A 15,642-nucleotide genomic window follows, 5' to 3' on the forward strand; every position below is an offset into this window, starting at 1 on the left:
AAGGACAGGAGAATGGAATGCAAAACTGAAGTCACAAGGAATTCACATCTAGATCAGGGGAGGTCATTGTGCCTCTTTACTCATCCCTCATCAGGCCCATAATTGAGTACAATGCCCCTTTTGGGATGTACCTTACCAGACACCTGCAGCAAGTGGAAAGACCCCAAAAGTACCTCACCAAGAGGATCAAAGGGCTCAAACAGATGCCATATGCTGCCCGGTTAAAGAAACTCCAGCTCTACTCAGTGGCATACCTCCTGCTCAGAGGCGATCTGTGCTTGACATATAAAGCCATGTCCAACCCAGAATTAATGGACATGCTGTACCTCAGAAAATCCAAATCCCATCGAGCTACGTGCTTGAGAGACTTGAACCTCAGCACTGAAATAAATAGGACATGCTGGAGGGACAGATTCATAACCCAGAGGCTCCCTTCACTCTGGAATAAAATCCCAGTCCAGGTTAGGCAGAGTCCCTCATTGACTCTCTTCAAGAGGAATCTTGATGAGTGGTTGGGAGATCGTAGGTTTACCCCGGGTATCACTTCTGTGTCACTGTTAGACAGAGGCACAGTATACTAACCTCAAAAAAGGGCATAGCAAAATTAATTTAAAATGGGTGTCGAAAGCCAAACACACTCTGGCTAGGCTTATAAATGCCCTACGGCAGATAGCCTAGTATGAACCTATGAACCTATGAACCTAAGCACAGGTAACACAGTGGTAATGGCAGCAAATTGGGGAAATCAGAAGAAGCTGAGAACTGAGATAGAAGGGAAGATACTGAAACAGTTTAATATGTATTTATTTATTTTACATTTATTGACTGGGATAGTCCGACTGGATATATGTCCATTTTCAGTGGAGGTCCAGGAAGAAAAGTTCCAAGATAATAATGCACATTGAACATTTAGTAAATGCTAGTTTCAAGCAGATTACAGTCATAAGCAATACCAACATTTAACACATATAGTACTAACTTATTATAAAACACTTTACAAAACATAACATTATTTTCAAAGTTATATATACATAACATTACATTCAGGTTTAAGACACATTGAGCAGCAGTTATACAATTGACCCTTCCTGAAATGGTGTGGCAGAAAAAAGTTAGAAGTAGTTGAAGGTAAGGCACCTAAGTAATAGAGAGGTCACTAGTCGGGGTTAGTGCAAGGACATAACCAATGAGTTTTGAAGTATTTCTTGAGTTTGTTTTTGAATTGATTGATATGTGCATCAAACATCAGGCTGTTATCAACTATGACACTCAGTAGTTTAGTTTGGGCTTCTGGGGAGATTATAGTGCCATTGTTAGCAGTTATGTTGAAGGATGTCAGGGGGTCCTGCGTGTGAGGGAGAATAAGAGCAGCTTAGTTATGTTGGGGTTTAGGATTAGATGTTGATTGGAGAGCCATTTTTCCACTGTATTGAAGGTATTTTGGGTTAATGAGAATAAAGTAGCTGGTGAGGAGTCAGAACAAATCAAGGTGGAGTTATCCGCATATTGAATGCAGGTAGCATACGGGATGACTGAATATAGGTCATTGATAAAGATGGAGAAAAGAAGGGGTCCGAGTATCGAGCCCTGGGGGACTCCTAATGTGATGGGTAGGTGAGATGATATCTTGTCCTGCCATAGTGCTGCCTGTTGCCTGCCCTGTAGGTAGGATTGAAACCATTGGAGTGCATGGTTGTTTAAGGAGAAGGCCTTCAAGGTATTTATATGCATTTTGTGGTCAACCATGTCAAAAGCCTTGGATAGATCTAGAAAGAGTACTGAGGATAGCTTGTTATTACTGTGGTTGTGGTTAATGACATTAGAGAAAGAGAGGAGGGCAGAAGTAGTACTGTGGTGTGGCTTAAAGCCATGCTGAAAGTTGGACAACAGCTTGTTCTGTGTGAGGTAGTGCATGAGCTGTATGTGCACACACTTCTCCATAATTTTAGCTAGTGGTGACAGAATAGCTATGCCTCCTTTATGGAGAGGTATGACATGGGAGATTTTCCATATAGTGGGTACAGTAGCTTCAGATATAGCTCTGTTGATCAAGACTGAGATGGGGTATGCTATGGTGTCAGCATCCTTTTGCAGATAGTCTGCTGGGAGGAGGTTGGCAGCCAGGGTGGTGGGTCTTAGTTTCTTAAGTATACAAGTATCTGGGAGGGGTAGTTGAGGAGAAGGAAAGTCTGAATGAAGAGATCAAAGCTAGAATCAGAGGGGCTACAGCCTACTGGCATAGAGTCTCAGGTGTAGTCTATGACAGAAGAATGCCAAAGAAGCTGAAAAGTAAGGTGTACAAGACAGGAGTGTGACTAATACTACTGTGTGGTACAGATACCTGGGCAGTAAAAGCAGAGCAAATGAGGAAGCTAGAGGTGATGGAAATGAAGTGCCTGAGAAGGGTGGTAGGATGCACACTGTAGGACAGACAAAAAATGACTACATAATTGCAGAAGACAAAGTTGCTCCAGTTGCTAAAAAGATCAAAGAAAACAGATTACTGTGGTTCAGACACATGTGCAGAAAAGCAGAAGACAATCTGGTGAAGATTTAGGACAGACAGGAAGGTTGACATGCTGGTACACCACTAGCTTGTACCAGCATGTCAACAGCTGCATAAAAGTAGGACAAACCCCACAAACAAACTTTCATGGTGGAACCACAATATAAACAAGCTTTGCAATAAACTGGAAGAGAATCATAGCCAAATATCAGAAGAGTAACCCAAAGTAGGCTAGATCCATTGTAATTAAAATAAATAGGCAACTCAGGAGTTTAATCAAAACCACGAAAGTCAAGTTTGAGACAAAGACATACATCCATGCAAAGGACAACCAGAAAGCCTTCTTTAGCTGTGTTTGCAACATCAAGAGCTCTACACAGCAATGTGCTGAGCTGATTGTGAACACCACCTACATTAAAGCTAAAGGCATAGCAAACTCACTAGCTGATAAATTCAGCTCCAACTGAAAACTCGGAACCAAAACAAGAAACTTGAACAATAATAACACCACAAATTACCAACAAAAAAACAGCAACACGAACGGTAGCACAAACACTAATGAAACTAAAAAAAAATAACTTTATTAACTTCACAAAGATTAAGCACTTTCGTCAGTATATATCATACGATATGACTTCATCAGAGTGAATGAAATCTCATTGATACCATTTTAAATACCCCTTCATGAAAATCATGTGATTGAATTCAGCAAATAACAAAGAAAGATGTAGAAAAATACATATTAAACAGTAAAAATTTCACTCCCCATGAATAAATGTCAATGCACTTAACATTATTAAAACCAAAGACACCTAAAAACATTAAAAAAACAGGTTAATCTATTAAATGTCATAAGAACGAAGCCTCAAGACGCTCGCAATAACGAAAGTATCTCTATTGTGAGTGTCTTGAGGCTTCGTTCCTATGATATTTAATTGATTAACTTGGTTTGTGATTATTTTAATGCATTTTGTATGAAATTTTGTAATTGTTGATGGGTCTATATCATATCATATCATCAAACTTACTATTTGTCGAATACCTCTTCATTGAAACTCAATTTGTCAAATATTTTCCCAGGGAAAAGAACCAGTAGTCTAATTACCGATTGTCACAAAAAAGACAAAATTTAAAACTCACCCAGGTGAGTGCCCCCCTAAATAAATATAGCAACTCCGAGATTGCAGTACAGTGGAGAAAAGGGAAAACTCCCAGTCATGGCCCACTGTGTTTTTTTAAGTCTGCAAGATAGGTTTTAAACGTCCCCAGTATTCCTTTTCCTAATAATACAACTCCCCCACTGGCTGGGTCTGAAGACCATTTGCTATGATTTTTTTTAATGGCCAGTGCTATGGATATTAATGCAGGCAGGCTGAAAGGTAAGCATCTAAACTGTCTACTGTATACTGTCAGTGGAAACAAAAGTTCTGCTATGACACCTCATCCAAAAATATTTCTATTTTGCAAAAAGCAGAAGATGTAAGGTTGATTGATGAAAATATTTTGCATTATTTTGGTCATTTTCAGAGACCCTATGTATCAGGTATCTATGCTGCTCTGTTTAAGTCTTTATATTTGATAAAGATTCTGATATGCAATTTCACAGAAGAAAAAGGAATCATCTACTTGAATCAGAATCAGTTCTGTGTGATTCTCGCATGCCTGTGAATTCATATATCACGCATGTGTCCCAGAGTTCAAACTTGCAACATTCATTAATGTTTTCTCAGACTTTGAATGTGTCCATGAGAGAAAAATCCATTCAACATGACAATTCCTCATTACAAGTCTTATCTAAGACAGCTCTTGTGTTCATAATACAGATATGCAAACTTAAGAGAGACTGTACAAAAGCTTCCATATTGTCATATGAAGGCGGATACTCTACATATGGAGGTTTAGATAAAGCAAATAAATACACAACTATATGTAATATATATTACTGAGAATATGTGAATCAGTAATTTAAAATGGTTCAGTATATATTGTTGCATTGCATATATAAAATAAAATGTCTTCATAAAAATGTTCTTTTAAAGTAAGAAAATATGATATATATATATATATATATATATATATATATATATATATATATATATATATATATATAAACGTAGATATGGGTCCCCTTCAAAACATCTAAAACCCATAACATCTAATTTCATAACACTGAGACCAGAACATCTAAAACCCAAAACATCTAAAACCCGTAACATTGAATTTCATAACATCTAACAGTACAAATCACATGAAAATAATATTCCCTCAACAAATAATAACACAAACTACCACACTTTTTACTACATTTCTTCAGGGGGGCTTGATACAGTGGGGTTAGGAAATTAACTTTTTCCCACTGTAGTGCGATCTTGGAGTTGGTATATTTAATTTACGGGGGGTGTGGGGGGCACAGGGGGGATTGCCCCCTGCAGAAATGTAGTAAAAAGTATGTTTGGTAGTTTGGTGTCATTATATGTGGTGGGGATGTTATTTTCTTGTGATGTGTAGTGTTAGATGTTATGAAATTCGATGTTATGGGTTTCAGATGTTTTGGGTTTTAGATGTTCTGGTCTCAATGTTATGAAATTAAATGTTATGGGTATTAGATGTTTCAAAGTAGACCCATTTTTATATATATATATATATATATATATATATATATATATATATATATATATATATATATATATGGGTCTAGGACTATTCACTGAAAGTCAAATGACTGTGCACAAATCACTCAAAGCTCAATTCACTGAAAACACAATTCACTGAAACACATTTCACTGAAAGTTATATATGGCCTTTTCTCCACTGTAGTGCGACCCTGGAGTTAGTATATATAGTAAGGGGGGTGTTGGGGGCACCACCCCCCACATTGGGGTGTGTGGAGGGCGTAGCCCCCCATATAGTTTGGATATATATTATGTTCAGAAAAGAGTAACTTATTGGAATTGCAAGTATCCATGTATATAGTTCAAAATATTTAAAATAGGTGGGGGGGCGGTGCCCACCACACCCCCCCCCCTTAGTATATATACTAACTCCAGGATTGCACTACAGTGGGGAAAAGGCCATATATAACTTTCAGTGAAATGTGTTTCAGTGAATTGAGCTTTCAGTGAATTGTGCACAGTCAAATGTGTTTCAGTAAAATGTGCTTTCAGTGAATAGTCCTAGACCCATATATATATATATATATATATATATATATATATATATATATATATATATATATATATATATATATATATATATATATATATATATATATATATATATATATATATATATATATATTTATGCATATGGATGCTGGATGCCGCATCAAACATATACTACATTGACATCTGTCTCGCCGACACGATTTGCTTGATGCAGATAGATGGTTGGCAGGTGTGTGAAATCAACAATCCCTGAGTAGGGGACTATCCACTTTCCCCAGGTATTGTGTGATGTAGGAGTTAGTATATAGAATTAGTTGGAGGTGTAGGGAGTGCATCTCCCCATATGGGGGGTACACGGAGGCTTTCCTCCTACCTCTTGCAAAAACAGTGACTGTTGGTTTAGTCTACTCTGAGGTAATCTCCAGAGCATGCACAGAATATGCCAATATTTGTGACTTTGACTTTAAGATGTCAATCTAAAGAGTGTTGGCACAGCCTACATTCAGTGGTGTAGCTGACGTGTGTGTGTGTGTGTGTGTGTGTGTGTGTGTGTGTGTGTGTGTGTGTGTGTGTGTGTGTGTGTGTGTATCTATCTCTCTCTCGCTCTATATATATATATATATATATATATATATATATATATATATATATATGGATTCACTTCGGAATCTCAAAATTCCGAAACATTGAATGTCATATGATTGTGATCGATGTTTTGGAATATTGAAATTCCGAAACAAACCCCCCCCCCCCAAAAAAAACTACTAGTTAAACGATTATGCAGGGGGGCAAGCCCTCCTGCACCCCCACTCCCCCGTTACTTAAAAATACCAACTCTGAGATCGTACTACAGCGAGAAAAAGGTAACTCTCCTGTTTCATGCTGTATGCACATCTCCATTCAGGATTTCAAAATACTGAAACTTTGATCATATGGTCTTGACCATATGAAATTCGAGGTTTCAGTATTTCAACATTCTGAAGGGAACCCATATATTTTTTATATATATATATATATATATATATATATATATATATATATATATATATATATATATATATATATATATATATATATACTGCATTTTGGACATTAAATCTAAAGGGCATAACATATTATGCATCCCTAATCTCTAAGCAGCTCAGTAAAGATTCTTGAACATTGCACATTATGTTCTGTACCTCTTCTCTCAACTGTTTTGACTATGTATACACTCGTTTGTATATTTACTTGATTATGTATGTGACAGCCCGTACATGGGATGCCAACAATCAACATTATGTAGTGGTGTAATAAGGCACCATGCCCAGCACCTAATGCACTCTGAAGTATGCTGTAAACTACAATGAAATTGTGGGGGTGGAAGGGAAAGAGAGAGAGAGAGAGAGACAGAGAGAGAGAGACGGAGTGAGTTTGTGTACAATTCAAAATCATGGGGGTGGGGACATCAAGGTGGGATGCAGCTAAGCAAGAACATGAAAGCAGAGATTTAGGAATTAAACAAAGGGATTAATGGTGTGTAAGAGGAAACAGAAGAAATGAGATAGTGGTGGGAGGGTTATCAAATGTTGCTCTCTCAGTCACTGTCTAGGAAAAAGAGACATACAGACTGCATGCAATGAAAAAACAAAATGCATATCTATGTAGGAAACAATATACTAATGAGACATGAGACATAACACTGTGATGACTAATGCACACAAACTATTGTTTTTCTAACATTTAACAATGTGAATGCATAATATTAGCAAACACAAAACATGAATAGTGTCTACCATAAACAAATAGACCCTGCCACCAATGACAATTGACTTTGTGGTGTATTAGATCTGGCTTGCCATAAATTCTGACATTCTCTGATATTGTGTGATTGTCAGGACTAGCATCATGAAGGGAGTTTCCAACTGGGCATATATGACTTTTAAGGTGTGCGCTTCCAATTTATATTCATTTGGATGTGTCATTCAGTGAATTCTCTGTTTATTTTGGTGTTAGGTGTAGGAAAACATTCTACTATGAAAGTTTGTACACTTCCCTTTTTGCATATTCTGCAATGGAATGCATACCTTTATACTGGATAAACTGCCACAATACCTACTGGAAGCATAAACTGTTGCATAATCCTAAATCCAGCCATAAATTATGAAGTTTGACCTTTAAGTGAACTGCAGCATCGAAAATATTAACTGGTGACAATATGAAAAAGAAGTGTGACATAGCAGCCTATCTCATCAGACTTCCAGTGTGCCCTGCTCAGCCAACGGCCTCATGCTTCTCAGTCTGGTTTGCATTATTATGTGTTCCATTCAATTGAAAAGAGTATAAAATTGGATTGGGATATAGTGGAGGGGTTTAAGTTATCTAGTTTCAACAAAGGCTACAGCAATTATCTTTATACATATTATAAGTGAAATATTGACCTGGTAAACTATTTGCCCTTAGCATTAAATGCAAAGCTTATGCTGAACATGTTTGATGGAACTAATAACTAGGTTCTGTTATACCTGTCATACATTGCTTGCTAATGAGTATTTATTGCAGTATGAGTATGCAGTTTACCCTGATGCAGAAGGACTTACTTTTAAGAGGGGTAGTACATTGTTTACTCATGAACCTTTTAGTGCTCATGACTGTCAGTGCTTTTTCTTTTCTTCATGTGCATGACTACACATCTGTGTGGAAGGATTGTAGCAGTGCTACATCACTTTCCTTACAGGATTTTCTACCTCTTAGATTTATGGTTATCAACTGCTGTAGAAAATAGGCCCAACGTATGCTGCTGATCATCTCTTGAATCTGCTTCTGTCATTTATTTTACATTTTGAGATCTCATCTGAAGACTCACTACTCACAAGGGCTTGATTGCCTATAGTAAACAAGATGATGAAATTGTATTGTTAGCTGTATTAAAGGCTAGTGACACTGTGCTACATATTCTTTTATTGACTGTAAATGTATTAGGCAATTACTACACTAATAACATAGTACTGTCCTTCCTTTTGTTGTGAGTGTAGGGAGTGATGTGGACTCTCTACACTCACAACTTCTTCAGATGTTTAATGACCTTTTCTAGTTTCTGAACTATTCCCCTTACTCTTTTTTGAAGCCATGATAAAAAGGCAAGATGAATGAGTGCCTGTGGGAATTCTGTCTCTTTTTTGCTGCTGCTATGCGTTCGCCAATGGAAGACTTTTGGGAAAGGTGTGCAGCTTGACATGTCAGAGGGAATGCTTGCATGTACAGCTGCTGTTTGAGGGCAAATTGTCTGCAGTTTTGTAGGATTAGTTAACTGGGTGTCCGAGGCTTTGCTCGTCCTTGCTACTGTACATCGTTAGTGTAATTGGTTGCATTACCACAGGCACTCATTCATCTTACCTTTTTATCATGGCTTCAAACTAAAGCAAGGGGAATAGTCCAGGAACTAAAAAAGGTCATTAAACATCTGAAGAAGTCCACAGGGATGAAAACATGGGGATTTTAATGCATTTATGCATATGTCCATTGTTCTTCATTCTGTTTGGTCTTAACCTCCATCTTGGAATAAACTGGATTTCTGGATTTTGCAACCTGGTGGTTTTTGTGGTGCCTTTTCTTGGTTATCTATTTGAAAAAAAAAAAAACACTAGCATGTAATCAGACTAATCCAAGGGGGAAGTAGGGCACCTTGGAGAATAGTTTGGCTTACTAAATGGAAAGCTTTGGATAGGTCTATAAAACTGTACCTATGATGTTCCTATTGGTCATGGTAAGGAGTACCATGTATGTTCCAAAAGCCTTGTTGGTGCCTAGAAATAATTTAATATTTTGAATATACTTTGCAAGGCAATTTTCCCTAAGGATATTCTTAGATCTGAGAATACAAAGGTAGTTCATAAATGAGCTTAAGGATTGGGATTTAGGCATTTTAATAAGAGTTTTACATGCATTTTTTCAAATGGTTGGCATAGTGTTTTGTGATACTGAAAAGCAAAATACATGCTGCAGTAGATTAACTACATAACTGGAGACTTTTATAAATCAGTGTTCAGCATTAGCTGAACCTCTAGGGGGTCCTTCTGTATTTTTCTAGTAGGGTACCAATTTCTTTTCTTTTCTTTTCCTTCAGTGTGCTGTAGGTATTAAGGCAGGAGCAATGTGGTGAGGGTGGGAGTTCGGGAGGTGGAAATGGTGGCAGATTTGCAAACTCAGTAAGGAAGTCATTGGTGGCGAATTGAAAATTAGCACATTGAATAGAGTTTTACTTATAGGGGTTACGTTTTGGAGTGCCGCATGCCATGAGAATAACTTGATACCAGAAATTTTAAACACTGTTCATTCTAGATGCAAGTTGTTTTATGTTTATGAATGCTTTTTTGGCCAAGCTGTGCATGAGAAAAAATGTGCTTTTTTTTCAGAGGACGGGGTTGGAGAGGTTTTCTGTTGTGCCTAGACTTCATTTCTTAGTGTTACTAGTGACATTCATTCAACTCGTCACCCAAACCATGCACTTTTGTTTAAGCCATCTAGTGACTGTGAACAATCTGTTTTGTAAGGCTGGTACATTTATCAAGAGCTGGTTACTTCATCTGGATCTTGCCAGTTTATATATAACTTATAACTAGTCAAATATATTGAGGTTTTTCCCCAGTTTTGTGAAAATTGTGGGAAGTTTAGATCGGAATTATGTCACTTTAGAAATGGGGTGTTTGAATAAGTTAGTTACATTAAAAATGATTGGGTAGTGGTCACTAAGAGATGATGAGAAAATGGGCATAGTGCATATATTGTATATGTGTGTGTGTGTGTGTGTGTGTGTGTGTGTGTGTGTGTGTGTGTGTGTGTGTGTGTGTGTGTGTGTGTGTGTATTTGTTATGAGGTCCAGGAAGGAAGGAAGGAATTGCCCTCTGAATTGAAAATGGGTATTGTTGCTTCCTGCATTATTTGGGGAATGTTTTTGACATTTACAGAACTAATATTTCAACCTAGGAGCATTTGTTGATTTTTCACTCCACACACCTTCCCTGGAGACCTTCAAAAGCCTTGTTTATAGTTGACTATTTGCTGTTTCCTACATCTGGCAATGCATTACCCATATGCTACAGCACAACTATGGAATGTTCTCTCTTCTTCAGTTAGGTCTACTAGCAACCCTGAATGCTTTAAGACTTCACTAAAATAACACCTGTTCTCCCATTGGCTATGTACATGTACCAGCACTGACTATAAAAAAACACAATATTCCTAACTTTCCTACTTTTCCTCCCCGTCTCACTTATGGCTCAGACTCCTCATATGTATATGTTCAGTGCTTCCAACTTACTAAGTCCAACATGTGGCACCCAGCCACACATATTCTACTATATCAGTTACCTCCCATATCTTCTATTCATTCTTGATGCCTATATAGCAGTAGCTCTAAGGCTGTCCCTTACTCTCAGAATCTTTAATCTGCTGCTCTCCATCTTTCCCTGTCTACTGCTAAACTGCAACACTGTATTGTTCACACATTCACTAGTACCCTTGTCATCAACTGTATTCTTGTTTGTTTTGCATACTTAAAATCTAACATCTGGATAACTAGTATTATCTGTTTTATTGTATCACCTATTCTGTAATGTACTGTTCTGTACCATCACTACTTGATTTCTATATTTTGATTCTGTAGCTTTATCATGTTTGGTTTTGGAGCTTTTCTCCCCGGGCCTCTACTGAAAACAGGCTCACCCTGTCCCAGTAGACCTCCCAGTTAACAAATGCAAATAAATAAATAAATAAATAAATAAATAAATAAATAAATAAAATAAGTAAGACTATAGCTAACTGCCAACAGGTAGTTATATTTTTCACTGCTTTTAACACCTCACATAATCTGACATGTAGTGCATGATGTGTGGCTATGCATATCTGCTGAACATGTGTGCTTCAACACATGTGGCACATGAGACACGTGCAGTGCTTGATCAAGTGTATGCACTCATTGGCTACGCCTACATCCCCAAATTCCAATGCATGGGTGCTCAGTAGTGGTTCTACCCACAGGTGGCATACCTGCAACCTGATTTACACTGACTCCTCCCTTCAAGAATGGTTCAACTAACTTTTACTGCTTACTCCCATCACTTCCTAGCTAGTTTCTCCAAATCCTGAAGCATTAGTCAAACCCAGGTCACCTGGAAGCAGTTAGAGCTAGGAACATTACAAGGTGGAGTTGGAATCCTTTCCTGACAGATATCATATTTTGTTGTTGTGTAGTAATCTTGCTACAATGCATAGCTGTTTTTTTTTCCTCAGAAAGAACCAGTTATAAAATATGACCCAAGTAAAGGTATATACTAGGTACTGGAGCAAGGCTGAGAATGAATACATTCTAAACATGAAAAGTACCCTCATAAAAATAGAGAATATCTTCAAATACAAAGGGCTAGGGCTTGGACTGGATCCTTTATTTAGTTTGAACCATCAAGGTGCTTTTACACAAGAGGAAACTGAACAAGCTGCTGACCATTTGCCACAGGATGTACAGTTTCTGTCTAAGAAAATGTGTTTTTCACTTAGAAGTGTTTTCATTCACACTGTATAGCAATAAATTCCAGGATTAGTAAATAACTGTGATACTAACACAAGACAAGTACAGACTTCAGTACACTAAACTAGCAGAATCATAGTTGTCTCACCAAGGAGTGAGCACCATTACAACACAGTCATGTATAAGGCCAATGTCATGAGCTTGCATAATATAAACTTCTCTAGTTTGCCCTTTAACTGCATTAAACATTGTACCTTCTTTCCATCTGTACCTTATTCCATGCACTGTCTCCACCTGTTCCGTGTTTTCTTCAATGCATCAATGGAATCTGTCTCCATCACCCATTATAGTAGTTCTTTCTATTTGGTTTACAACCCTGTATGAGAAGAAGTGCATTAAAAGATGCATGGAATAGTTAATCCCTACAGTTTGATGCCTGTTTCTTTCCCTTGCCCTCCATTCTTCCAATTTAGGATGACTCATTCACATCTCTCTGACGTGACCAGTATTTTTATTTTTAAATTCCTAAAAGGCACTGCCCAAGCTTGAGACAACTAATACACCTAATCTATCTACTTGACACAGTCATTGCATTAAGCCGCGGTGGTACAGTGGTAGCATTGTTGCCTCACAGCAAGAGATTCTCCTGTTCGATTCATGGCTGGAGTGCCTTCTGTGTGGAGTCTGTATGTCCTCCCCGTGGTTGAGTGGCCTCCGAAAGACATGCGTGAAGGGGCGTGTCTTTGCTGAAGGTTGGGTGTTGGGCGTTGGGCTGGCCACTTGGCACCAAAAAAATCTACTGCCAATCATTAGCAGACCGGAGTTCTGCTGTGGTGACCCCTAACCGGGAAAAGACAAAAAGACAAACAACAACAGTCATTGCATTGTTAACTCTATTTGTACACTCCAGCTCTTCCAATATGAGATAGCAAGCATTTTTAACAGAATAACCAAAACTGGGGAACTCTGTATCACTTAACACTTGAAGTATTCCAGGACATTTAGGTTTGTGACAATCCTGAAACAACTTTTGTTTTCAAACATGTTCTGTAGTTACTATGACAAAATTAAATGTATACATATTAACATAATTTTAAACACTATCATACAAAGAGCTTAGCCTATCCAATTTCAATGGTCCTCTGGTCTAGCCTAGTCACACCTGTGGCATTATGATATTTTAATCCAGTATTATTCGATATTTTCAGTTTTACTTTATTTCTGTACTGCAGAATTTGCATGCATTGTTTTACGTTCTAAGCTTCATTTATACTGCATTATTGTTCTTTCAAAACAAATATAATGGCTGTATCCTTAATGTGGCTAAGGATTTAAATTAGGATCATTTATTATTATTCATGTAGTCTCTGTTTTGATTTATTCTCGTTAATACATTGTGTTGAAAATGGCTGTTGCAGTCCAGGTCGCTTACTTGCTAGAAATAAATAATTAAAATAAAATTGGCATGTCACAGATTCATCTGTGAGGGTGGAGGGGGATACATGATTTTGATATGTGTTATTGGTGGAACTGATATGTATTGGTAGGGTTTATTTACGGATCTGATGACATGTATGCTTTTGTCAAGATGGTATGGCCTGTGGGGGTTTATGCCACAATGTATGTGTGCCAGGGGTGGTACATCAAGTGGAATGTGGTTATGTTACATGCACTGGTATGATAGTGACTGGACTGTGTGGGGACTATGCTACACTGATACGTTGGCACTGCACTGCACTGTACATGGTAAGGGGTAATTACAGTGATATATATTCTACAGAGGGTACTGTTGCGTAGGAACAGGAGAGTAACACAAAGTACAAGTATACCAGATATCATGACTACAAGGAAGTGAGGTAGTCTATCACTGTGTATGTGAATTCATGGGACTCAGTTGTAAGGCGAGACAAAAGCAGTGGAAGGACCACCATACGGGTTAGAAGGGTAAATTATTAATGAAATATCTGTGAGGGACTGAGAAAATAAGGGGGTGGTGTAGGGCTAATTTATTCCTGTGGCAGGAAATAGACTGCATGAGGTGGGAGTATCTTTAATAAGCTGATGTGCTGCTGAATGGAATGCTTGGGGATGGAGACTTGCTGTACAAAGATGTGTAATTTGGATGGATTAATGTGTGCTGGGTGCTTAGGGATGATACCATGAAATGGGTGGGTGGGGTGGGGGGTTTAGGATGGAGGCATGTATGATGGGTGCAGTACAAGGAGTCAGATGGGATCTAATTATTAATATGCATATTTGGGACTGAAAAGGTTATGTTAGTACTACATATGCTAGGGACTGAATGACAAGGAGTGGAGATCTACAGTCAAGTGCTCAAGTGTGAAATATAGGAAATGGATGGGATAAGTGGACATGCTGTACATGTTACTGTGTGCTGGGGATGGAACTCCTTGGTGACAGTGGGACTGGAATACTGTCTGTGCATGCAGACAGGACCTCAGTGTGTGAGGGTATGATATTTGAATACTTATTGGCCTTATCACTCTACATATTGCAACACATCTCAAGGAAATTAATACCAAAATTACAACCTTTTTTCTAAGCACTATACAGCAGAGGCTTTAGCTGATGTGTACCTTATCATGCTAGCATGCATTGATCTGATTTGATTCTTCATGTATCTCAGGGCTAGTATATAATGTGTACGTCTGCTAAGAGCATTCAGAAAGCAAGGTATTTCATGACTGAAACCTTATACTTGTTATTTGCTGAGGAATAAACAGAGACAGAGACAAAGGCAGAGACTGAGGTGACAGGTGCCGCTCATTGTGGAAGTACAGAAAATATAGAAATCATATGCACTGTCACTCAGGAAAAAAATATTGAGAGTGACTTGAATGAAATGAGAAGCTGCTTTTCATATAGAGCATAAAATCCTAAATATTAAATGGGTGAGTCAGAAGAGTACAATATAGAGTGTATTTCATCACACGATTCTGCTTATTGAATGGGGTCAGAAGCTTAACATATCAAAGAGAATATGTGTGGCAAAAAATAAAATAAAACAATGATGCTTCTCTTTTTTAGGGGCTTTGCCACCCATTTCTATGTGGTGACAGTAACTTTATCGAAATGCATATTTATGAGTTGCCATAAGTGTGAAATGACCTGGCTATTTTTCACTGATAATGGTCTTTGTTGGTAAACTGTCCTTAGTGATAGTGATAGAACAGTCAAAAATACAGCTTCTTCTAAGTGAATGACACAAACTAAATGATGCAGTCTGAAAACTGGAGATATAATGTATGATGATGTTGAACATGTTGGTGTTCTTGTTTTAAGTAAGGGTGGGATGAGAAGCTGCCATCAATGTTATTCACATAATTTGAGCATGTATGAGGTGTATAGGGTACTATTTTGTGCTAATCCTTCATTCAGTAAACTACTGTTACTACTGTCGTACTTGATTGAATGTGCCAAGCTCAGCAGATGCCTGGGTAACTGGC

Source organism: Protopterus annectens, chromosome 6.part0 (assembly GCF_019279795.1).
Source record: "Protopterus annectens isolate FY-2018-M chromosome 6.part0, PAN1.0, whole genome shotgun sequence".
Taxonomy (NCBI): domain Eukaryota; kingdom Metazoa; phylum Chordata; order Ceratodontiformes; family Protopteridae; genus Protopterus; species Protopterus annectens.